The 25580-nt window shown below is 34.2% G+C and overlaps 1 protein-coding gene and 1 pseudogene across 1 annotated transcript in view; one reads left to right on the top strand and one right to left on the bottom strand.

Annotated features, from left to right (window-relative positions):
• The window catches only part of ERBB4 (erb-b2 receptor tyrosine kinase 4), a 1090474-nt gene that overhangs the window by 613590 nt on the left and 451304 nt on the right, over positions 1-25580 (top strand). The gene's annotated exons all lie outside the window — the stretch shown is intronic.
• Positions 11553-14082, bottom strand: LOC129523054 (ribosome production factor 2 homolog; annotated as a pseudogene).

Here is a 25580-nt window from a genome sequence, read left to right as displayed (position 1 = left end):
GATCATTTCTGCCTTACTTACTATTACATGGCAGATCTTTGGAAAGAACAATGATCTCAGTATTAATTTAGCATCAATTTGGGGGGCCCTGGGTGGCACAGTCAAGTGTCTGACTCTTGGTTATAGCTCAAGTCGTGATCTTGAAGTCATAAGATGGAGCCCCATACTGAGCACAGAGTCTGTTTAAGACTCTTGGTCTCTCCTTCTGCCCCTCCCCACCTCTAAAATAAATATATTTTTTAAAAGATGCCATCAATTTTAAGATAAACTGTTATTTTATGTACCATTAAATGGAAAAATATTGACAATTAAACTGTAATACAATTCTTACATATCACTTGATACTTGTGTCATATATTCAAAGACCCTTTTAATATTAGAAGTTTAGATGTAATTTTTATCTTGTCACTCTATGTAAAAAAATTAAAAATTATCAAAATAAATTGGTTGAGGTAATCATAAGACTTTTTTTTTCCCCATTGGGATAATCTAACCCATAGTCACTTTAAAAAAAAATATTTAATTTTTTAAGAGAGAGATAGAGAGCATGCATCTGTGTGTGTGAGAGGGGGAGCAGAGGGAAAGGGAGGGAGAGAATCTTCAACAGGCTCCCTGCACAATTGGAGCCCTAAATAGGGCTCTATCTCACAACCCTGAGATCATTACCTGAGCCAAAATCAAGAGTCAGATGCTTAACTGACTGGGCCACCCAGGTGCCCCTATGGTCACTTTTCAACTATTTGCTTTCATTATGCCATCAAAGAATTGGTTGAGTACTGAATACTAGCTCTTAAAATATTCTTCCACACTGTTGCCAGTCATTCTACAAGATTTATGCTAATGGTTTCTTGATCTCACCAGATAATGTTAGTGCAATGTTTTTATACAATGAATCCTTATTAACTCATTTCTTTCTCAAATGGTCCTTAAATGGTTTGTTTGGTTAAAACTCGTGGCAATGATGTTGTGCCATCATACTATTACAAATAACAAGGAAGTTCAAACATGTGTAGAGAACTGCTATAAGTTCATGACTACCATCTGGCTAGTACCAATTATAACATGCACCCCAATTTTAGAGAGACTTAATCTGAAAAAACGTGCCCTTAAAATAGATGAAATACAGTAGTAGGTAGTAAATTACTGCTCTTACTTTGTCCAGCTCTTCCCATGGCTGGTTCCTTATTTTATTATTATTATTTTTTAATTGAAGTAAAATTAACATACAGTGTTACATTAGTTTCAGGTATCTAATATAGTGATTCAACAATTCTATATAGTGCTCATCCAGATAAATATACTCTAGGTTCCTTCTTTTTTTAAAATATTTTATTTATTCATTTGAGAGAGAGAGAACACATGCACAAGAGAGATGGAGAGGGGCAGAGGATGAAGGAAAAGCAGACTCCCTGCTGAGTAGGAAGCCGGACCCAGGGCTCTATCCCAAAACTCTGAGATCATGACCCGAGCCAAAAGCAGATGCTTAATTTACTGAGTCATCCAGTCATCCCTCTAAGTTCCTTCTTATCATTCAATTTTCATTACAAAAATTATATCAGGGTCCTCCTGTGATAATCTTATTTAAGGTAACCCAGTACTCCTTCCCCTGCTCTGCACTGGTCACTCTAAAATTATGTTTGATTTCATTTATAGCCCTTATTGTTATTTGATGGTTTTGCTATTGTCATTTATTTATGGATTATATTTTTAATGAAGGAATAATATTTTAATTTGTTTATTGTGGGTTTGTCCCTTTAGAATGTCTGTTTGAAGAGAACAGAGACCTTTTCTCTCTCACTGGCTAATGTAATGCAAATTTGCTAACTGGATAGGTAGATGGAGAGATGGATGGTCTTTCTAACTTGATTTTTAGACTTACACATCATCTGGGCAGTCTACTTACTTTTGTTTTCAGTTTTGGTCCTTTCTATTTGCTGTCTCCAAAACAAGACCCATCGTATCCCAGTTCTCAGCTCATATTCTTCAGAGACCTAATCCAAAGTACTAGGTCCAGCATGCCACACTGTACTTATGGAATGGGGGGTTCATAATAGCCAGCAACAGTGGTCACTTTCCCAGATATATATTACGATTGTTAATAACAAGAAAGGGGGAAAAGGGAAGTTGCGAGTAAAAGAAATTTGCAATACGACTGAAGTTCAATCTAAAGATTTGACTGTTATGCAAAGAAAGGAACTGATTTTAGTAATGTGTGTGAGAAGTGATAGTGTTTATCAGAAAATCGGATATGAGAAAAGACACAAGATGATTAAAAAGAAAGGTTAGCACCAAGTTTTTACTTATTTCTCACATAAGCAAAAAAATGTTGGTTATCTTAAATGGATTTATATTGAATCCCTTATTCATTTGTGCTTAAAAATATACATTTGGGTTGATTGCAATGTGCCATGAAAAAATTCAATATTAAGGAAAAATACAAAATATGTACTTTCAGAAGCTTTATAGTCTGCACTGTAGCATAATCATGTTCAGAGGGGTCTGTACAGGAGGCAGTAAACAGTACTCTCTAATTACATATCACCCTGCAAGTACAAAAACAAAAAAATAATTTTGCAGGCATATAAAAGCTTATAGGCTTGAGACAGTTCAAAATTATAGTCAGAACACTGTAAAAGAAGTCACAGCTCCCCCCAAAATGTCAACACTTCCTAATAGCAGCTACTAGCCTTTTATTTTCCAAGTGATTTAAAAGTGCTTACCATGTACAGATGAAGGGTTTTGTATAGTATATTGATAACCTCATCTTGCAATATTCTACTCAGGGTTGAAATGTGCCATGTGAATGCATTCATGTTGGAGTCAGAAGGTTTTGTTTTTTTCTTTAAGGTAGGTTCAATGCCAAATGTGGGTCTTGAATTCACTAACCTGAGATCAAGAGTCACTGACATGCTCTACAGACTAAGCCAGCCAGGCACCCCAAGTTGCAGATTTTACATTCTTGATTTCAAAAAAATAATTAACTATGTTGGGGATGATAAGAGGCTCAGAATGAAATGTAACACATTTCAGGATTTTACTGCATGAGTAGATACTCTTGTTAAGACCCATGAGATCTATCATGTAGCATAGGAAAAAGGATGATACACATTGGTTCAACTTTAGAAGTGAAAATGAAAATATTCAATAAAGATAATCTTGACTTGCATATCTATTAAGGTGAAAGCTAGAGTATAATGTAAGAGTTTAGTAACAAATCCATTATGCTTTCTAATGTGCAATTAGCCTGAAGGACTATTTTGAAGCTGGACATATTTGACTACATTCCTTATTATATAATTGCCTCTAAATTAAATCAAATGACATCTTTATGTCAGTGCTTACGTCAATTGCATTTTTAAAACAATAGTAATTTTTGCCAGATTTTTGTCTTTTAACCACAGTGGATTAATTTAGGACCAAGCTTAAATCAAATTTATGATTTATTGCACACACACACATTCATGCATACACACACAGAGACATGTTCTTAAGCAAAATGGAATAGTTCTCTGTACAATTCAAAAAGACGAGTGATTGCCTATAATATTATGTATTTTATAGAAAGGTTTTGCAGAATGCATATTATTTTCCAGGATTGTGATCAATGGATTTGTCAGAGGTCATGAAATTTTTCTTTGCAGCATATAAAAGTATGTCTACATACTGAATTGCCTGCCTCAGTTCTATTCCAGCCAGTCTCTGGAATCTGTTTATCACACACCATGCATGGAAATGGAATCATAAACAACTCCACAAGTTTGAGGAGCCTGAGCACTAATCACTTTTATATTATCCTTGATAAAATCTGAACACTAAATGTTGTGGTTTAAGAAGATTAAAAGGCACTAATCCTTCCTGTGGTCAGTGACAATTTTAAACTGTTCCATGTTGGGAGCCCCAATGGATACATGCCAAGACACTTGACAGGATTAAATAAACACTCAGCATATTCATATACATTTATATTATTTTCTATTTCTTTCACCCATTCTTTTACTGTCTTTTCATTTTTATTTAAGTGACTGCTCTCCCATGCAATAGCATAAAAATCTGTATTGCTGACTTGCTTTTGGATTACTTCCTCTAGGATATCACGTGACTCTATAATTTGGGGGGATACTATCATATTGAACGTTATATGAAGTTTATAAAGCCTTCTAAAATAGCCCATTCATTTAAAATGCAAATGAATTTGGTCTATTTTAAGAACATATTTAATTAAAATAATAGCCAGGCATAGGGCCAAAAATATTATAAATTATACTTCATTTAAAGCTGATAAAAATATTAGGACATTTTAAGTGGTCACATTTTAAAGATAAGGACATCAGAGGTAGATAGCATGCCAACACTATTGTAAGTGGTTGGTTCAGATTTCAAACCCAAGTGGTCTAGTTCCAGAAAGTATACACTTTGTCTATCTGTCTTCCTTCCTTTCTTCCTTCCTTCTTTCTCTCTTTTTTTTTTTTTTTTTTTGAGAGAAAATGCACGTGCCTGCGCGAATGTTCACTGAGTTAGGGTAGAGCAGGGGGCTGGGCAGAGAGAAATATTAAGCAGCCTCCATGGCCAGGGCAGAGCCACTTGGGGCTCAATCTCAGGATCCTAAGATCATGACCTGAGCCAAACTTAAGAGTGGGATGCTTAACTGCCTGAGCCACTCTGGTGCCCCATTAGCCTTCTTTGTAAGAGTATCTGATCTTGTTGTTGTTGTTGTTAAGTAATTAGTCTTTTGTCTTTGGATTCCATATCTTGGGGTTGTGTAATAGAAGAGGGGGACAGAAGATGAATTACAAAATGGAAATGGAAATGGGAGGGCTTCCCCCTGCCCTTTCCTCTCTTCCTTCACATAAAGAGTTGTTTCAGGCAAAAGGTCATCTGACCCAGGTAATCATGTTAGCCCCTTACTCCCCAATTTAACATTTTTTTTTCCTCAGCGGGAAGAGCTTGGAAATCTTGAGGGAGGATTTAATACACTTAATTGTTGACAAATATGTTAATTACTGTGGAAATGCCATATGAAAAACTGAATTTTAAATGTCATAAGTCACAAACCCTGCTGGAGCTCTGCCACTTGTAGATTCACGATTGGGAAAGGAATAAGTGTGGGATGATTTTAGGAGTAAAATGACCCTCCAAGGGAAAGGAAAAAGGATAATAACTCCATTCAGAAAAATCTAAAACTCTAGAGCTAATGTAAGAAACAAGCCACTCATAAACTCCAGACCTCGTGGGCATTTCAGCTCAGTTTTATTGTTCTTAAATCCTAATTTGTCCTTGGTGGGAGGTTTGCAGAGGATCTTGGCTTTAGGATTCTCATGCCAACCTTGACAAGCTCTCACTCAATCTGGAGACAGTCCTAAGAGATCAACTCTGGTATCAGCTTGGTTGATCTTTTTCTCTAAGTTTTCTTTTTTTCATTTTCATAAACAGGTCTTGGCTATTCTTAAATGTTAACACATATATCTACCTGGTTTCTTCTTTTAGCAGTCTATATTTTGTTGTATTGAGGTACCATGGTATAAGTATATCATCAGTAATCTCATCAACAGAATATTTATTTCCGATGTTTTTCCTTAATCATTCTTAAAAACACCATATGCACATGTGTAGATATTACTCTAGAATCTATGTTAAAAATTGGTACATAGGCATTTTAAATTTTAATAGATACTTTCAAATTGCACTGCAAAATGGTGAAACAGATTCACATATATAAAAGGAATAGATGAGATAATATATTTCAACATTTACATGATTTTTTGTTTCATACTATTCCAAGGCTTTTTGTATCATTAATCTATATAATTTTGTTAATGTTTAACTTAGGTCAGACCTTAAAATTTTTAACCGTTTTGTTAGATGAAAACGACATCTTGTTTTTGTTTTTATTTTCTAGGTTCTTGATAATAATTTTATATAACAGAGTCTAACACTTTTTGCATTTTTCTTCTGCTTATGTAAACTCTATACATTAATATAAAGTATTTCCATTAACCTCACTACTTAATGAATTCATCCAAAGGCATAAACTTTGCTTATTTTCACTAATTGAGACGATAGCATCCTAGATATTTTAATTTAGTAGAGATTATATAAAATCGTGTTTAAGTTTGATTACATTTGAATAGTTGAATAAATGAAATTATAGGAGCAAATAATACAGTATGAATTTAGTTTACTATTAAATATCTTGTGTATAGTTTTCTCAGGTTCTTGGTTAAAAAAAACCTTCAAAACACTGAAAAATTGATAAGTTAACATTTTAAAAATAATTAGTACAGATCTTGGAACTATTTATTTTTTTTACTAAGAAGATTTCAAGACATGTTAGCACATTGACTTTTCATCTTGCTGTTACTATTACCATTTTCATTATTTTTGCTTAAGTTAGATAAATTAGAACCATTGATCAGTTTATAGCATTTTAGATACATACAACTAAATTAAATTGTATATTTCAGTAGATATGAATTTCATGGAAAGAAGTTGTTCTACAAATAAGAGTGTTGGGTTTCAATATATGCTTTGGACTCTGTCAGTTTGGCTGCTGTGTGCTATTTAAAAACAAAATATTTAATATGTGGTAATGTCTCAGAAAGGTTGGTTAAATGAAATTTAAAAAAATTACCTAATACAGGATAAAATGTTTTTGTGGCATTTTAATCAAGATCATTATTGAAGGAAGTAAATGATTATTATGAGAAAATGGTATAATTTGAGTTGGAAAAATAAATCATTAGCCACCAAGGAATGCTAGGGCAGCACTACCTTCATCCAAGTACCAAAAGCAATGAAGTTAGGGCTTTGAGCTAGTATTAGGGGGAAAAAAAAAGAGAACCAAGTATTTATAAAATAGGACTATTCATATTTAGTATTAAGTCCAAAGAGCTGAAATAAATTAAGAATGATGAAAAAAATTAAGAATGACGTATTTCAGGCAGCCCCTGTGGCTTAGTGGTTTAGTGCCGACTTCAGCCCAGGGCATGACCCAGGAGATCCAGGATCAAGTCCCACGTCAGGCTCCCTGCGTGGAGCCTGCTTCTCCCTCTGCCTGTGTCTCTGCCTCTCTCTCTCTTTCTGTGTCTCTCGTGAATAAATACATAAAATATTTTTTAAAAATGACGTATTTCGACAGATATATCCATATCAGAGAGGAAGCCGATATTATTCTGTCTTCTGGTCCAAAGTCTTTGTCTCTACTCCCTGCTAACCTTTTCAGCTGTGCTCACCAAAATTCTTGGAAACCATTAATATAAAGATAAACTATATCCAAGGAAATATGATTGGGATTTTTGTCGAATGCGTGTACTAACATGTTCTGTAAACTGAAAAAGCTACTTACTCCTCTGTTCTGTTTCCCCTTTCATAAAATAGCTATGGAAGTATTATCAATCAATAATATTGTAAAAAAAATTAAACACTGAAACATGTAAACTTTAGAAAATAAATTTATTTCAAATTATTATTTTATTTGGATTGTAAATATATATGTTACATATAGTTACATGCAACTTTGCTTATGTTTTATTTCCATTTTTGTAAACATTTATATCTATACATTCATCTTTACCATTTTACCTATACAAGTTTTTCATATGTCTACTTACTTGATTAACACCTCTTCAAAGATAGATATGTGTCTAATTTGTCTCTATCTCTAAATAGAGATATTGTGTTGTACTTGGAAAATATTTAATGAATTATCAAAATCTGTAAAAGAGAAACTTTAAATAAAATTTAAAAATAGACAATCTGACTAATCAAGGGACTTTAATAGCTCTGATTGTAATAAGAATCAATATGTGAAGACATAATTCATAGTATGAGTGTGTTGGGCTGATTCCAGGTTTTCATTTACTTCAATTATAAAAGGACTTATGGAATAATACCCCAAAGATGAGCTGCCCTTTGCTAAAAACAAAACAAAACAAAAAAAACAAAAACAAAACCTTTTAATGCTTTTTCTATTGACATGTAGAAAATTTGGGTCACATGAGGTAAGTCCTCCACCCAACATTGTAATTTCACACTTGTGTATCTTGGATTCCTGGCAAATGTATTATTCATGTTTTTTTTTTCCTCTTTTGAATATTTGTTTTCATTATTGAGTTTTCAACTTGGCCTGCTCAGCCTCCATGAAAGTAAGTTTTGTTTCTTAATATGCCAAGGCCTTTGTATCATTCTTCTATCAGATTATATTTCTTGGCCTTGAGTATTTCACTGCTTTTCCTTATTTTCTCCATTTATTATTTGATTTTAATTTTCCTTTTTGATATCTTGTTAAATCATTCTCTTTCTATTGTTTTACTTCCTTTATCATTTAAAAGTTTCTAATTTTGTATCCTTACTGTCATATCAAAGAAAATTTTGGGTTTGGTTTGTTTTCTAATTTATATACTCAACACTCAAAAGGATTTAGAGATGATTGCATTTAATTTCCTCATTTTACAAATAAAGAAAAAGCCTCACATGTGAACACTCTGTACTGAATAGCCATTCAGAGTGGGTAATGAGTTGTTCCCACTCTGGTTCCACTTTTGTTCAACTATGCAATATTTTATTGCTCTTAAATATAAATACTTTTAAAGCATGTATTGATTATCCCCCAAAGAGCACATTTTGTGTTTAATATTTTACATAGATTTCCTTATTTGTTCCTTACAACAGCCTTGTGAGGTCATAACATCTTAATTTTGTGGTTACACAGCTGACAGAGTCAGAGGATGAAGCAATATCTCAAAGTGTTTTCCTAGTTTCTTTATTGTTTTTACTTTAACCATTTAGGTGCACTTTCTTTTCTGCATTATTTATTTTGATTTTTCATTGCCTCCTGCAAGTCATTTAAACAGATGTTGAGGGGATCCCTGGGTGGCTCAGAGGCTTAGTGCCTGCCTTTGGCCCAGGGTGTGATCCTGGAGACCTAGGATCGAGTCCCACATCGGGCTCCCTGCATGGAGCCTGCTCCTCCCTCTGCCTGTGTCTCTGCGCCTCTCTCTCTCTCCTCTCTTTGTGTGTCTCTCATGAATAAATAAATAAAAATCTTTAAAAAAATAAAAAAATAAACAGATGTTGACATCAAAGAATATTTAATAAAATACTGAAGTGCAGAATTGTGAAGAATAGCCAAATGAAGATGTTCATCCTTTCATCAGAAAAATTAAACTCACTTTAGAAAACAGTCTATGGAGTTCTCCAAATTGACATTCATTTTTAGCTTATACCCGTTTTAGAATGTTTCTGAAATACAGACTGCAAGCTGCAAATATTCCTTACTCACATAAATTATGGAGTCATTTTCTAGTGAAAACAGATAGTTGGAAATCCGTAACAAAATAAATGTATTTTGTTCTCATAAACAGTGATGCTGCAGGCTGTGATGTTTGTTCCCAAACAGGGATGATAGTTATTACCAAGAAATGGTTCAATTTGGTTGGCACTACTCTGTTTTGTCAAGTATGAAGAAAATAAAGAATACAGTCACATTGTTTTGAGTAAAAGTTTTCTTTGAGAAGAATAAAAGATGTGATGTATAGACCTATTTGTTCCCTTATGAAGTAATTTTAAACATATTTTAGTTACATAGGTCCAATGCTGTTACCACTAGATGGGAAATGGGTTTAAACAGAATAACAAATATCTGAATATAAAGTTTTGCATCATGGCAAGAAGGGTGAAACTGCTATGACTCTCAGAAAAGCAGAATCAAATTACAAGCCAATCATCTATAAGATATGATTACTTAAAATTACTAAGTTAACTTAGGTAGGAGGGTTGTCCAACCTATGGAAAATACATTATAACCAGGAGTTAAATTAAGACTTTCTTTTTATTAGTTTATCTTAGCTATCTTCTGCTCATACCTCGTACTTAAATGAAAAAAATAATGGACACACACACAAAGAAACACAGAGAGATATGTATGGAAATATATAATCATAATCATAAAACAATTGTGGAAAAATAAAAATATTAAAGGAATTGAACACATAAATCAAATCTACACTGTTATACCTCCTCACTGCCAGGAGATATTCATCAAAAAGAAAAATGGAAAAATATATGATTTTCAAATAGTTTTGGGTATTTATTGCAGAGAATATTCTTTCACTATAAATACACTGCACGGTATCATAAGAAAATAAACATATATGGGCAGCCAGGTTGGCTCAGCGGTTTAGCGCCGTCTTCAGCCTAGGGTGTGATCCTGGAGACCCGGGATCAAGTCCCATGTCGGGCTCCCTGCATGGAGCCTGCTTCTCCCTCTGCCTGTGTCTCCGCCTCTCTCTCTCTCTCTCTCTCTCTCTCTCTCTCTCTCTCTCTCTCTCTGTCTCTCATGAATAAATAAATAGAATCTTAAAAAAGAAGCGTATATAAATGTTGAGGGCAAATTGCTTATTTGCTTACAAAATTCTATTAATTTACATAGGCTATAAAATTACAGTTTTTAGTTTTTTACATTTCTGGTCAATCTTTAAGGATAAAATAGTTAAAGCATGCAATTTTTCCTTTTTTATTAGCTGAGAAATATGTTTTTATTACCTTGTATAATATATGAATTCTCTATTTTTAAGACCATGATTTCAAGATGAGCTAAATAGAGGCCAGGCCTATGCTGTTCATACACTTCTGAGCACTCTTACCACCCAAAAAGGGGAATAGATGTCTTCGTGTTTGTACTATAATCGCCTCTGTATTTTTATCACTTATTGGTAAGAACAATTTGCTACATAGCAATAATAAAACAGAATGTGATCAAATGTCACTATGGTCTGTTATACTGCAGTAATGTCAGATAAGAATAATAGGTTTCATAAAATGCTGGGCAAATCCTGGAACAACCTTATTCGGTTGGTGTTCAGATTCATGACCCAATAAAACTTATTCATATACATTTGGTATATACACATTGATACACAATAAGCTATGTCTGTGATTTTATTTAATTGTATAGATTCTTTTCCCTAGTGGGTTATTGAAGGACTTTATTAAATAAGACTCTGTGAGCCAAAATCCCTCAAAAGATTTGAAATCACAAGTATAATAATGAGAAAATCTATTTAGTAGTTTTTAATTCCAATGTCCTTTTCTAGAGGAGAAAAAAAAATCCCCAGTATTATACTTTATAGTCCCAAGATACAAGGTTTTCAATAGACTCATAGTCAGGAAAATTTAGGTGGTTATATAACATAAATTCAACGACAAAAGTGTCACTATAGGCCTAAAATTGTTATGCCTACAGTCATCAGTACCCAAATTGTCCTTCACCTTCCAGGTTCTGTTGAAACTTTCAGAACTCAAACCCTGGCCTTCAGTCTGGTGAAACTCTAACCCCTTCCTTCTCCTGTGCTATCTGTATAGAGTGATACACAATGTATAGGAAGGAGATACCTAAATATGTCCCCCTCCCCCCAAATGCTTCAGTAAAAAAAAGATTCATGAATTTAGACTGTGAAGTTTCACTATGAAATTTTAGTGGCTGTTGTGTACAAAGTAAACAAATTTATTTATTTGTTTTTTCTATCATTTTTTAAAAAATTCTCTTTCATTTTTTTCTCCTGGTCTTCTGTTATCCTTTGTACAGGTTGCTTCTTCAATCCCTCCATGTTCCTGGTTTGTAGTTTTCTTAGCTCTTCCTTCTGCATATGAATCCTTCTGTAAGTTGTGCTAAAAGTATCATGGGAGACAGTTTTCCTCTTCTTTGGCTTGAGGGTTTTGGCATTTTCATAGATAATTTCTAAAGATCATCTAATGCCAGATGTGTCCTCCTCAGAACCAGATCCAAGAAGGCCCCATCTCATCCAATTTGATCCTTGGTGTTCTGCAACCAGATTCCTTCAACACCAACTTATAGCTTTGGAAATAAATCTTCCCATTCAGTGCAGAGAAGTGCAGAACATATTCTAAACCAGCCAGATGGATATTTGTTACAGTGGGGCTTCTGAAGAAATCAATAGGAAGAATTTTCAGCCTTCTCTAGTCTTCTGTTTCATCAAAATCATCACCAGTAAATATTAATGTGGGTGTTTTTCCCTTGGGACATTTACTATTCTTAATATCTTTTAGAGAGGCAAACTTCCCAATACCTAATTCAATCATATCCAGCACATGGTAGTCATATATGCGACCTATTACTAGATTAGATGACCACTTTTTTACTGTGGGAACCAAACATAAATAAAGAACAATCTGACTTCTTTGAAAAGAATTCCAATGAAGTCTGATCCTCAAATGGTCTTGTAATGTTTGTTTTTCTTTTCTTTTCTTTTGTCTTTTCTTTTCTTTTCCTTTCTTTTTTTAAGATTTTATTTTTTTCATGAGAGACAGAGAGAGAGAGAGAGAGAGAGAGGCAGAGACACAGGCAGAGGAAGAAGCAGGCTCCATGCAGGGAGCGTGATGTGGGACTCGATCCCAGGACCCCAGGATCACACCCTGAGCCAAAGGCAGAGGCTCAACTGCTGAGCCTCCCAGGCGTCCCATGTTTTTCTTTTTATACAGAACTCCATACAGTTTTTTCAGTGCATACACATCTCTAAGTACTTGTGTCACCATTCAATTTGCATTTCCCCCTTTAATCAGCATAGCATTTTTAATATTTTCACTGAGTTTTGGTTCTTTCTTCTCAAGGAATCTCTTAGCTCTTTTCGTTTTGGGCTTTACAACTCAATCCAAAGTGTCCATGGCTACCGCAATGCGAACCGGAAGGAACGCCCAAAGTAAACAAATTTATAAGGTCAAACATGCTGTATAACATTTGGCATAAAGTTTCCTTTCTACCAAGAAGAACGATTTTTAGTCTACATCCCCAAACTCATCAACCTATCAGTGCCAATTCAGTTATATTCATGTGTGATTTGGAATGATGAGCAACACCATGGAGAGTTGTGGATTTGATGGTTTCTAGAAAGATAAAACTTTGCTTAAGTCATTCAGATTTAATTTAAAAAACGTGTATTGTCTGATCAAACAAAATCTCTGCCTTCTAGATTCTTCAATATGTGACCTCTGAAGAGAGAAGCCCAGGGGATTTATTACTAAGACTGTATTCCTAAATATCCAAGTAGAACATAAAAACACATCTGATCCCTCCCTGTATAGTAGAATAATGAATAGTAAAATAGGGTGACTTGCTCTTCTTCCAAGGCAAATGATCACTTTCGTACCCTGGGCTTGATGGGTATGTATGTATGTCCTCCAGTATGTTGTATTAGGAGTTTGAGGAGTAGCAATCAAAGGGAAAAATCAGGGCAAAAGCCATGCTATTCAGTGCCTTTTTTTGTCTTCATGAAATAAATACATGAATGTGGAGAAAATTAACTTTCGTTTGAAGAAAATGCTAGACTTCAGCACTTTATCTAGTCTCCTGACCTCAAACTCCATCTGGATGCTAAAGACACCCATTTGAATGTCTCTGTCCTTGAACTCTCCCCTGAACATAGACTTATATAAACTGCTTAGATGCTATATTTAGTGAAGCACTAGCTAAACTGTCATAAAACCGAGACCCCAGATTACACTGATGTAAGCAATCAGTTAATCTCTCTGATGGATATGATCAGGGTTAATAGGACAACTCTTCACATTTAGTGATAAGCGAAACAGAGGAACACACATATTATTCTTTTAAGGGCACAATCTGAGGCTGGCATAAATAATTTTCTCTTAAACTCCATTGCCCATGACTAAGTCGCATAGCTTTAAGAGAGGCTGAGAAATATGCTCATCTACATTCAGGAGATCTGTTCCTAGGGAGGAAAGAATGAATATGGATGGACTCTCAGTAGTTATCAGACAGCAGGTATCCCATACGTATCTATAAGTTTAATATGCCCAAAAATGGAGCTCTTGATGTTTCCTTCTAAACATGCTTCCTCTATAGTTTGTCCCATTTTTTTTGGTAAATATGAGGTATATTCTTTGAGTTGCTCAAGATCAAAATCTTGGGGTTGCCTAGAATTCTTTTCCTTTTGCTGTTGTTGTTGTTCCTGAATTTAAATTTTTTCCGCCAGGAAATGTTGCCATCCCTTCATTCTATTAAAAAAAAAATCATCTTTTATGTTTCTTTACCTCCTCTGCTTTTGCCATGGTCCCAACCTCATTTACTTCTCACCTGGATTGTTAGAATAGCCTCCAAACTGGTCTTCCTGTTACCAGCCTTGCCTTGCAATAGTCTATTCTGCACACAGCAATGGTAATGCTGCTTTTCCAATTGTGAGATTCTTCTGCTCAGATATAGCTCACTCTTAATTAAATAGCTCACAAGGCTCTACATGGTCTACCTCTTTCCTCTGAAAGCTTCAACCCCTACCCGCCTTCCCTCCCTGCATTCCAGCCAGACTGCCCTGTCCTCTTAGCTATTCCTCAAGCACACCAAACACCTTTCCTCTTCATGGCCTTTGAAGTTTCTATTCTCTTTGCTTGAAATTGTTAAATTGTTCTCTTACCCTGTTTCTGGGTTTTTTTTTTTGTTGTTGTTGTTGTTGTTGTTTGTTTGTTTTTTACTTACTTCAAGCCACTTTTCAAATGTTACTTTTTCAGAGAGACCTTTCAGATCAGGCCTGACTCTGACCATTGTATGCACAATGGTAAATATGCGAAAACCAACTACATTTCCACACATAAACAGAAGACACATGATTGATACTTCATGTATCTGACACCAATTAATTAGCCTTTCTTTCAAAGTGAGATTTCTGTTGTAACTTATTTATCTGGAATTGGAATTTTTTTTTAAAAGACACTCTTTTTTATTTATTTTTATTTATTTATGATAGTCACACAGAGAGAGAGAGAGAGAGGCAGAGACACAGGCAGAGGGAGAAGCAGGCTCCATGCACTGGGAGCCCAATGTGGGATACGATCCCGGGTCTCCAGGATCGCGCCCTGAGCCAAAGGCAGGCGCCAAACCGCTGCACCACCCAGGGATCCCTGGAATTGGAATTTTATATGTACATGCATGTGTATGTAACAGCTCTCTCTCACTTTTCCTTATTTTACTACATTTCATAAAACCTATATGTACAGTTTTTAAGTATATAAGTACATATTTAAAACATGCTAAAATATTTAAATGCACTGAACATAGTAGTTTCCCCAAAATCATCAGTTGAGGTAGGCCATAGTCAGAATAGTGGCCCTTCAAAGATGTCCAGATATGAATCCCTGAAGTTTGTGATAGCTTATGTTGCAAAGGGGAATGAAGGTTCCAGGTGGAATTAAGTTTGCTACTCAGTTGACCTTAAAATAAATATTAAGATAATTCTGGATTATCTGGGTGGGCCCAAAGTAACCACAATGGTTCTTACAAGTCTAAGAGAGGGACAGGGAGAGAATCTGAGTAATGGCAAATACAAAGGACTTGGTCTTATGTTGGCTTTGAAGGTCGATGAAGGGGCCAGAAGCCAAGGAATGCAGACAACCTGTAGGAGCTGAAGAAGGCAGATTCTTTTCCACAGCCTCCAGAAGCATTTGAGCCCTGCTGGCATCCTGATTTTAGCCCAGTGAGACCCATTCCAGACTTGTGACCACCAAAATTGTGAGATAATAAACGTGTTGTTTAAAGCCACTAGGTTTGTGATAAACTAATAGGAAACTAAGATTTTAAAGTTCAATATAATTTGAATATTTTCTCAACTAAGGTATTTGCTTGAGTTGGTGATTCTTAAAACATCAATGAGGATTCATTCTTCTGTTCACTTACACTAATAAAATAGAAACAAGAAAACAAAGAACTTGTCTCACTTCATGCCTAATCTACTATAGAACCTGTTTTTCCATAAATGCTAATTCTGTATTTGTGAGGCAGTGTAATTGTTTTCTGTTGGTCAGTGACTACCAAGTCTTTTAGTCTGACATAGAAAAAGTAGTTCTGGGAACTACTTTTCTTTTATAGATTCCACAATGAAATTGTCTAAGTTTTATTTAAAACTGGTAAATGTAGTGAATACCAGAAAATTAGTAGAAAAATATGTTTTTATGAGTTCAAGTAAGATTTGTGATAATAAAATAGATCTTAATTTTGTGTTTTACTTCTTCAAAACCATTAATAAGCTGTAGGATAATATTGATCAAGCAATAATTAAAATTTATTTAGCACTGTGAATCAAACACTATGCTATTTTATATGCATATATTATGCCTAGTAAAAAGCCTTTATGATAAATTCTAGAATAAGATAAATAAGATAAATATAGAATTCTAGAATAAGAAAACTAAAGCAAAGAAAAATGAGAAAAGATGCTTAAGGTCCAACAGCTAGTAAGTATTTTGGAGAAAGATCCTCCTAGAATTTCCAGCTAAGTATGTGTCCATTGTATGATTTAAAATCTTGAACTGCTATGAGTTAAACAATCTCAGGGAGATGGAGGGTTAGTGTTCAAGCATTTATATGAGCTCATTACTCTTTGAGTTTTCTTTGTTTACAGTTTTCCATTTTCTACATTTCACGAGAGTTAGTTTATGTTATGCTCTGGGTGCATGTCTGTGTGTGAGCGTGTGTGTTGCCTCTGCAGCTGCTGAACATGCACCTGCATCAGCCTGAATCCTGCTAAAACCCACTATTAGTGCATATTATCTGGGGGTACTTGGAATGGTATTTGCTTGCCTTTGACATTAATAGCTGACCCTAATGTTCCTTTATCTTTAAATGGCCCATCTTCTTTTTAGAATATTCTTCCTATAGGGCTATATTTAGCTAATAGTTTGATGTGTTGTCACTTTATTCTCCAACTAGCTTCGAGTTTTAGCAATTTAAAATCTGTTTGATATAATGAAAAACATGTCTCTAGGATATATTGGCAGTTGTGTTTCTTTTCTTGTTAAACCTGGTCATCCATACAACCAAGAAGATGAGCTTTAAGTAAAGGTGATATTTTCTTTTTTCATTGTATGTAATCAGTGCTGCAGAGCAAAAGATAGACATTTTTAACACAAACTTTTTTCCTGATCAATATGTTGTTTAGGAGAAAAATTAATCAGTGCCACAAATGGATAAAATATTATGTTCTGTGTTGAGTTTTTGTCTGTTTTCGTTTTGTTTTTAACAAAGTCACCTACATATTCATTGAGTACCCATTTCAATAGGCACTATGTATGAAACTTCAGTTATTTATTCAAGTACATGAAAGATAGTTAGAAAACCAACTACATTTCCATACATAAACAGAAGACACATAATTGATACTTCATGTATCTGACACCAATTAATTGGCCTTTCTTTCAAAGTGAGATTTCTGTTGTAACTTATTTATCTGGAATTGGAATTTTATATTTTGCTTAGATTTAGATTCTCTTTTTTCTTTTTTTGTCTCCAAGATCACTTTCCAGGGAATAATTCAAGCTGATTGAATCTGGCCAACTACTTTGGGATATGATGTTTAATTAACCATTCTAAAATAAAGTTGCAAATACAAAGCTTAATTTTATTATTTTAATTAGTCACATGATGATTAATTATTGGGAGCCTTCAAGTCATGTTTTTGGAACTATGGGTGATAACATTTATCTTGCACTCAGGAATCTGATTGATTAGAATGAAGTGAGGAGAAATTGTAGGGGATTTGAAGGAAAAGAGATTCGTAAGTTATTGTAATAAACAGTGAAAAAAGAGCAGAGAATGTAATAGCAGAATTATATATGAAGCGTTCTGGAAGACACTTTAATAGAATTATTTTTTAATATATTTCAATAAAATATGGTGTATGGATTGAAGTTACAGAGATAATTAGTTTCACTGAGTAAAATCTGTTATTTTCCTAAAACCTAGTAGTTAAGGTATATTTTAAATAATAGAAAAAAATGGTTTTAAATATAGTTTAAAACCACTTAAACTCTGAATTGGTTTTAAATAGAGTTGTTTTCTTTGTTGTTCTTATTTCTAGCAGTTATATTACTATTGATTAAAATATCTAACTTTAAAAAAAAAATATCTAACTTTGTAATCTATGTTTTTTTTTATTCCATGATAGTCTGATAATATATAAATGGAAAATTGCTCGATTTTGACACTTCATTTATTAATGTAGTATTATGCTTCATTTATTAATGTAGTAATATGCTTGATAACCAATCAATATGACTTGATTGGTCACAGGTATACAAAAATATTTGCTGAAAGATAGAAGAAAGAAATCAAACTTTCTAGAAAATTTAATAGCTCCTTTTTTCTTATGCCTATGTAGAACAGATACCTTAGCTTAAAATAGTATTATATTTAAATTATTTGTATAATCACTTTAATTATATGTCAGCTTTTACATATCAATCAATACTTTGTGCAGTATTATCTGGTGTGAAATAGGGACAAAATCCCAGAACTAATTGCAGATAGTAGAAATGTTTGTTATTTATTTGCTGTAATGTTTAGTGTTAAGGGGGAAAAAAATCTCTTAAAATGTCACTAGACCTTTTCATTAGAAACAATTTCTACTTATTTATAATTTAATAAACATTTATTGACTGCTTTTGCAAGATAAGAGTAAAATCACTGTGGGGGCATATGAGTAAACACATTCCAATTTATGCCCTCAAAGAAGTATATACTGTCCAACAAAGATGTCAGACATTTAAATTAAGCCTATAAATAAACAAAACAATACTGAAAAGGAGTGAGGGAATTGCATGCATATGAATTTGGAAGATGGTGAAACTTTCTAATTAAAAAAATCTATTTTGTAAATTCCAGAATCTATCAAAAATTATAACAAAAAATCAAACCAAGGTAGTACATAATTTCTGATAGAACCACACAATATTCTGTACCTATACATCTATTTCCAAAGGGTTGCATTTCGGTAAATAGAAAAAATATATATATATATATATTTATATATATAAATTAAGTACTCTTGTTGTCTTTTGCCTTTACAAATGATGCTCATTGATACCACATCCTGTATTCCTCTCTACAAGTGCCTGTATCAACTGGAGTTTTAATATCAAGGACAATAAAATATAGAAAAAAGTTATTAGGCTACAGGAGGCATCAGTTTTCTTTGACAATTCCAAAAATGCCAGATGTGTTCATAGTAATAAATACTCCCATTATGTGCAATACCTTTCACCTCTGAGACAATGATGTGGGAAAACACCACAGATGGCATCTGGATATGGGCTAAACATCGTGCAAGTGGTGAGAAGGCCACGGTGAAAAGTATAGTTATGACAGTTATCCTTCGGCAGTCATTGGATGAGAAACATCCCCAGGTGGGTAATGCTTGCAGAAGGATATTTGGAGTGCTCCTTCAGGTTCTCTCCACGAGCTCCAACAGCAGGTCACTCTCTATTCGTGCCAGGATCAGCGCCCACACACAGTGTAACACCATGCACCTGTCATGCTTCCAGACAGGAGCTGATATATCTACTTACTAGACAGTCTCTTCTCTATCACAGAAAATGCCCATTTACAGAATGCACTTTCTATAAAAAGAGAGCAAAAACCCTAAGATGTGAATAAAATGAGGTTAAGAATAGCTAAATGAATCACCCAAGGTCACAGGACCAGAGGCACATACTCTGATTTTAGGCATCAAGAACATGATCCTTCCACCTTTTTAGAGCAGCATATTTTATTGTTCATCATTTCTACCCATTTGTATGCCCAAATGAAAGGAAAAATATTAAAGAAATCCAAATTTATTTTGAAGTAAAGAGATATTTGAGTATATAATATTTGTAAAACCAAACTGAGCTGCTTACTTGATTTTTAATAACCAATTCTTTCCTTTCCTCACCCCATTCACAGTGGAAGGAGTAAAGATGATCACATCATACATAAAGATGTGGATATTGTTTAGTCATTTCAATTTAGATTTGAGATACTGGCTTGAAAGATATTCTTGAATTCTAATATATAACTTTAAAATGGAGGAAGTAATAGGTCTATAAATATTTCTTAGGAATATAGAAAATGCCACTACATTTAGGGCAATCCTGCTGATTAAACTTCAGTAACGGGTATTTGTATTGCTAGGAGGAAGCATTGGCAGTATCTAGTAAATAAACTAGGTTACTTATAAACAATGAACATGTGACAAATCTTGCGGAGACACAGTCATTCTAAGTGCCCTAAGAGTTCATGTCCTCTATAAAGCCTTAGTAAGTTGCTAAATATAACACCAGGATTAGAAAATATAATTGTCCCTCATCATGAATAATCTAAAGAGTCACCAAATCCTTTACTAAAGGGTAATCACTTAAAATATAGTTACTGTGAAAAACTGACGTTTTAATGGAAAATTTGTGTTTGACTCGTTGACATCATTCTTTTATATTTCTACAAATACCTTTTTCTCTAAATCCAGACTTTCAAAGAGCAATGAAGCTTGTTTTACTTCTATGTTTTACTATACTAGGAGAAAGGCAAAATGGAAAATGTGTGTGTACGTGAATGTGTGTGTGTGTGTGTATTTAAACATAAAATAGTCATTAGACCCTGACTGGGCAGCAGAAAGGTTAAATGTTCAATCTGTTCTATTTTAAGATGTGAGAACAACTGCTTCCTCTGTGTTGATGTACTCTGAGATCCTAGCTAATACGAGGAGAATTTCTAATTGAGAATATAAGAGCCACTAACTTTTTTGAAGTTCTCTTTCTTAAATGCACCCTGTGTTTAGGATTCAGTTTGCGGTTCAGGATGCCTTTGGGGGTTTATATTTGGAAGACTGCCTGTGATGGAAAGCTCTAGCTTTGGATTAGTATGTCCAGAGCAACCCCTTCTGTGAGAATAGGCATAGGGCACTTTGTCTGCCGCAGATGATGCGAAGATTATACTCTGGTTTTAACGGGAGGCCTCAAGAGATTTACTTGCAGTAGATGATATAAGTTAATGAGTTTGGTTAAGTTTACATTTCTGTTTACTAGGTAGCAATTTTTTGCCAATAATATAGCACTTGATTGGTTGTCAAGGAAAAGCAAAAACATTAGACTTGACAACCACCACTTGCACTGCATCATATAGCAGGGGTATAGGGATATAGCATTCTGTAATTCAGGAAAATAAATGATGATTTGTGGTAAACTCAAGTAACCAGAAATAGTGCCTTTTCTATTCAGGAATCCTGGAGACAAACTAGGTTCTGGTCTTGAGCCTTTCTTAAAAATTTATTCTACAACAAATAAATTACAGTAACTCATGTCAGTGGAGATACAGACAATTTTTAATCAATTTTAAATACCATAAAAAAACCAGAGTGTACAATTTGCAGGTCTGTTTGGCAAAAGGATATATATCATTTAAAAAATTCTATAAACTGCTTTTTGCTTGGTTTTATCATTTCTATTTAAGGATAACAGTCTGCTAACTTGCTCTTCATTTCAACATTTAATAGGAAAAATATAATAAATGTCATACAAAATGTTACTGATGGGAGTATTATCTGAATTTAAAATATGATTTTAAAACTGAAATAAAAGACATATGACCTTATGAAGGCAGTTAAATCACTAATGCCATTAAGGAAATAGATGGATAAAGTGAAGGTAGCTTTAAAAATTTCCAGCCACAGATTCTGTAGTCATTTTAACAAAGACAATAGGTGAAATGCAAGTGGAATTAATTTCTTGTGTGCTTATAAATTATTCTCTGACAGATGAAACTTTCACTTGTAACGGCTAATCATTAGAACTTCCATGAATCTCATGAGTTTTGAATAAGTCTTGAATATACAAGTTTTGTCTTCTCATCTCTTTTCTTTTTTTTTATTTTATTTATTCATGAGAGACTCACAGAGAGAGGCAGAGACATAGGCAGAGGGAGAAGCAAGCTCCATGCAGGGAGCCCGAAGTGGAACTCGATCCCGGCACCCTGGGATCACAAACTGAGCCAAAAGCAGGTACTCAACCATTGAGCCACCCAGATGCCCCTTCTCATCTCTTTTCAAATGCCCAAATTCATTCACATGATAATTTAGTAAATATTCACTGAGTGGTAGAGTATGTAAAGTATTAGACTAAATGTGGTTGAAGCCCATAAAAAGAAAAAAAAAAGTAAATGCTGCAGAGGGAAAGGAAATGTGAACATAATAGGTTGGATGGTTAAGTTTAAAGATGCTGGGTCTCTTGTGTTAATACCAATCTACAAATACATCTGTGAGTTTGTAATTTAGGTCAGCAGGCCTCATACCTTGAACGATGGGCATGTGATTTCGACACAAGTGACTGACTACAGGACGTTTCCCCAGCAAAAGTAATTACTAATTCTATTCCCATTAGAAGAGAAATATAAATTAGTTAATGATTTTCTTTCCTTATCATTTTTAATTTAATGATCCTGAAAATGTTAGAGAGTTGTTTGCTCCTAGAATTACGAGAGAGTCAAACAGTGATGTTTTTTAAGTCACTGTGTTATGAAAGGCTAGCAAGTTTCTGTGGCTGTCCTAAATTAAGTGCAGAAAATGCTGTTTGAATAGATGTCAGATAGTTTTAGAAATACTTTCATACAAATCGCTTTTGTCAGTTACCTAGTAACTTACATTTATAATGTATAGAAACCTGAAGAAAATGTATTATGCCTTTATGATGACATTCATGGCAGTGTACTTCAGGTAATTTCCTAATTCTCTTGTGTTACAGGCACAAATTAAATATAAAAGAAGTGCCAATAAAATAACATGTTTAATTCAGTCATTAATCCAGTCATTCTCTTTATGCAGTGTTTTTCTCAAAATGATAAAACTACCTTACATTAAAAACTTTCATCCAGAAGACTTGAGGTAGATGAAGATCAACAATATCACTTTAAAAAGTTAAAGACATAATTCAGTTTAAAGGAAAATAGAAATAAAGTTTGCAATGTCATTTTTAGGCTTATTTTAAAAGCTGCTCTATATTGAAAGGTGTTAATATGACCTCTCCATTTAAAAGTTTATTAAGCTTATTAGAAAAAAAAACATGGATAAAGACTTTTTTAAAGAACAGGGTTGAGTCAGACAAGTAAAAGAAGATCCTTTGCATTATTTATCTTTAGGTTGAAACAGGGGCAAGGAAAGATGTCCCTCTGGGTCTAAACCAGAGGAGCTAGCACAGGAAAAAGAAATGGATATATGAGCCAGATTTTGCAGATTTGTTTCTATACACTGGCTTCTGATTTTTCACCTTATGAGGAATACTCTAGTTATGTAATTCTTTCTTTTCTAATATGCTTTATGATTCTATAGCCAGATGAAAATAGTCCTTCATATGCATCATTGTAAAGGTAAAATGCTATTGTTTAATTTATGTATATTCCTACTACACTAAATATCTGTGAACCTTTAGCAGCAGCTAGGAATAGTTTGTTTTTAGAATGGTATAACATGTGATGAATATGGGAATACTTTCATGAAATTAAGTCCATATTTGCTTAAAATAATTGTGTACATGTGTGTTTTTGTAAGACTATAGTAAAGCATACTGTTTACTGTTGCTTATGTAATTTTTTCTTTATATTTCTTTTATTTTCTTAATGCTGTCTTGTATCTATCACAACAATCAAGAGTTTTAAACTTAGATAATGTTTATATAATGTAAAGTATATTTTGTAAAGATGTATTATAATTTATACCATATTAAGAGAATGTAATTATAGGTCATACAGTATATACTGCTGAAAATTTTTCACTATTTAAATTATTGCTAAATCTCCAAGGTAGTAGTCTATCAAGTTGGAAGATTTGCCTAAGCAAATTAATTCTGTATATTTTGTTAATAAGGCCAAATGAATAGGATTGTAAATTGTGATGGGATTATGACTTCAAAGAGCAAATACCATTGGAATGTTGATTGCTGCTGAAAAAAAAATAGCTTTTCAAAATTATTCTAAAAAAATAACTCAATCCAAACTTTTTTTTTTTAATTATTTATTTATTTATTCAAGAGAGACACAGTGAGAGGCAGAAACATGCAGAAGGAGAATCAAGCTCCCCCCCCCCCCAAGAATTCTGTGCAGGACTCGATCCCAGGATTCTGGGATCATGACCAGAGCCAAAGGCAGGCGCTCAACCACTAAGCCACCCAGGTGCCCCCTCCCCACCCTTTTTTTTTTAAAGATCAGTACATACTTTTTTGATATAATGTGTCATGTTAAACAGTCTTTTTCACATTTTCAAAAATTGATTGACTTTATATCTATGCATGTGTGTGTGTGCATACACGAAGTTTAGAAAAGTGATGTATGTGATTGGATTGTCATTTAAATGAACAATTCTGGGTATTATTATTATTACACCAGTCTTAAGATTATAATTTTTTTTAAGTAGGCCCCACACTGTGGAGCTCAACACAGGGCTTGCACTCACAACCCTAAGATTAACAGTCAGATGCTTAACCAGCAGAGCCACCCAGACACTCATTAAGGTTATAAATTTTTAGATAGATGACCTCGGCTTCTGTGTGGATGACAGGTTTCAGATACAAAAGGTAGAAATAAGGAGACCAGTTTAAAACTTACTGTAATAGTAAGAGATAAAAGATGAAGAAAACTTGGACCAGGATGACAGCAGCTACATTTTGAAGGAAGAAAGATGTGCTAATGGACTGACTGTAGAGTGTAGAAGAGTATAGTTAAAGAGGATTATGTGGGTTTTGTTTCGGATTTTTTTTTGGGGGGGTGGGGGTTGCTTATACTTGAAATAATGAATTTATTAATTATGAAAGAGAAATTGATTAGGCTCAAGTTTGAAGAGGAAACCCAGGAGTTCAGTTTCAGATTTGTTAAACCCGGGATGCCTGTTAGACAAAATCACTCAAGAAGAAGTGAAAGGTCCGGGCTAGACACCTATTTCATCAGTCATCTATGTGTAATTGGCATTTGAAGGCATGAAGTGATGAGAACCTTTTTAATTTTTTGTTTATTTATTTTTATTTTTATTTAAATTCAATTTGCCAACGTATAGTATAACACCCAGCGCTCATCCCATCAAGTGCCCTCCTTAGTGTCTGTCACCCAGTCATCCCATCCCCCTACCCACCTTCACTTCTGCAACCTTTTGTTTGTTTCCCAGAGTTAGGAGTCTCTCATGGTTTGTTTCCCTCTCTAAAGCTTCCCTACTCAGTTTCTCTCCTTTCTCTTATGGTTCCTTTCTCCTATTTCTTACATTCCAAATTTAAATGAAACCATATGATGATTGTCCTTCTCCCTTGGATTGACTTATTTCACTCAGCATAATACCCTCCAGTTCCATCCACATCGAAGCAAATGGTGGGTGTTTGTCATTTCTGATGGCTGAGTAATGTTCCATTGTATATATACCACATCTCCTTTATCCATTCATCTGTCGAAGGATGTTGTGGCTCCTTCCACAGTTTAGCTATTGTGCACATTGCTGCTATGAACATTGGGGTGCAGGTGTTCTGGAGTTTCACTATATCAGTATCTTTAGGGTAAATACCCAGTAATGCAATTGCTGGGTTGTAGGGTAGCTCTATTTTTAACTTCTTGAAGAGTCTCCACACTGATTTCCAGAGTGGCTGTGCTAGCTTGCATTCCTGATGAGAACCTTTATGGGGGTGTAGAGAAAAAGAGTCTATAATGACTGACCTTGGACATGCCAACAATAGAGAGGTGAGGTGGGGACACAAAAGGAAACTGAATGAGTGACTAATGAAGA

This window comes from Nyctereutes procyonoides, unplaced genomic scaffold (assembly GCF_905146905.1).
Source record: "Nyctereutes procyonoides isolate TBG_1078 unplaced genomic scaffold, NYPRO_anot_genome, whole genome shotgun sequence".
NCBI lineage: Eukaryota > Metazoa > Chordata > Mammalia > Carnivora > Canidae > Nyctereutes > Nyctereutes procyonoides.
The sequence above is the reverse complement of the archived record's forward strand: the minus strand, read 5'-3'. Positions and strand labels throughout refer to the sequence as shown.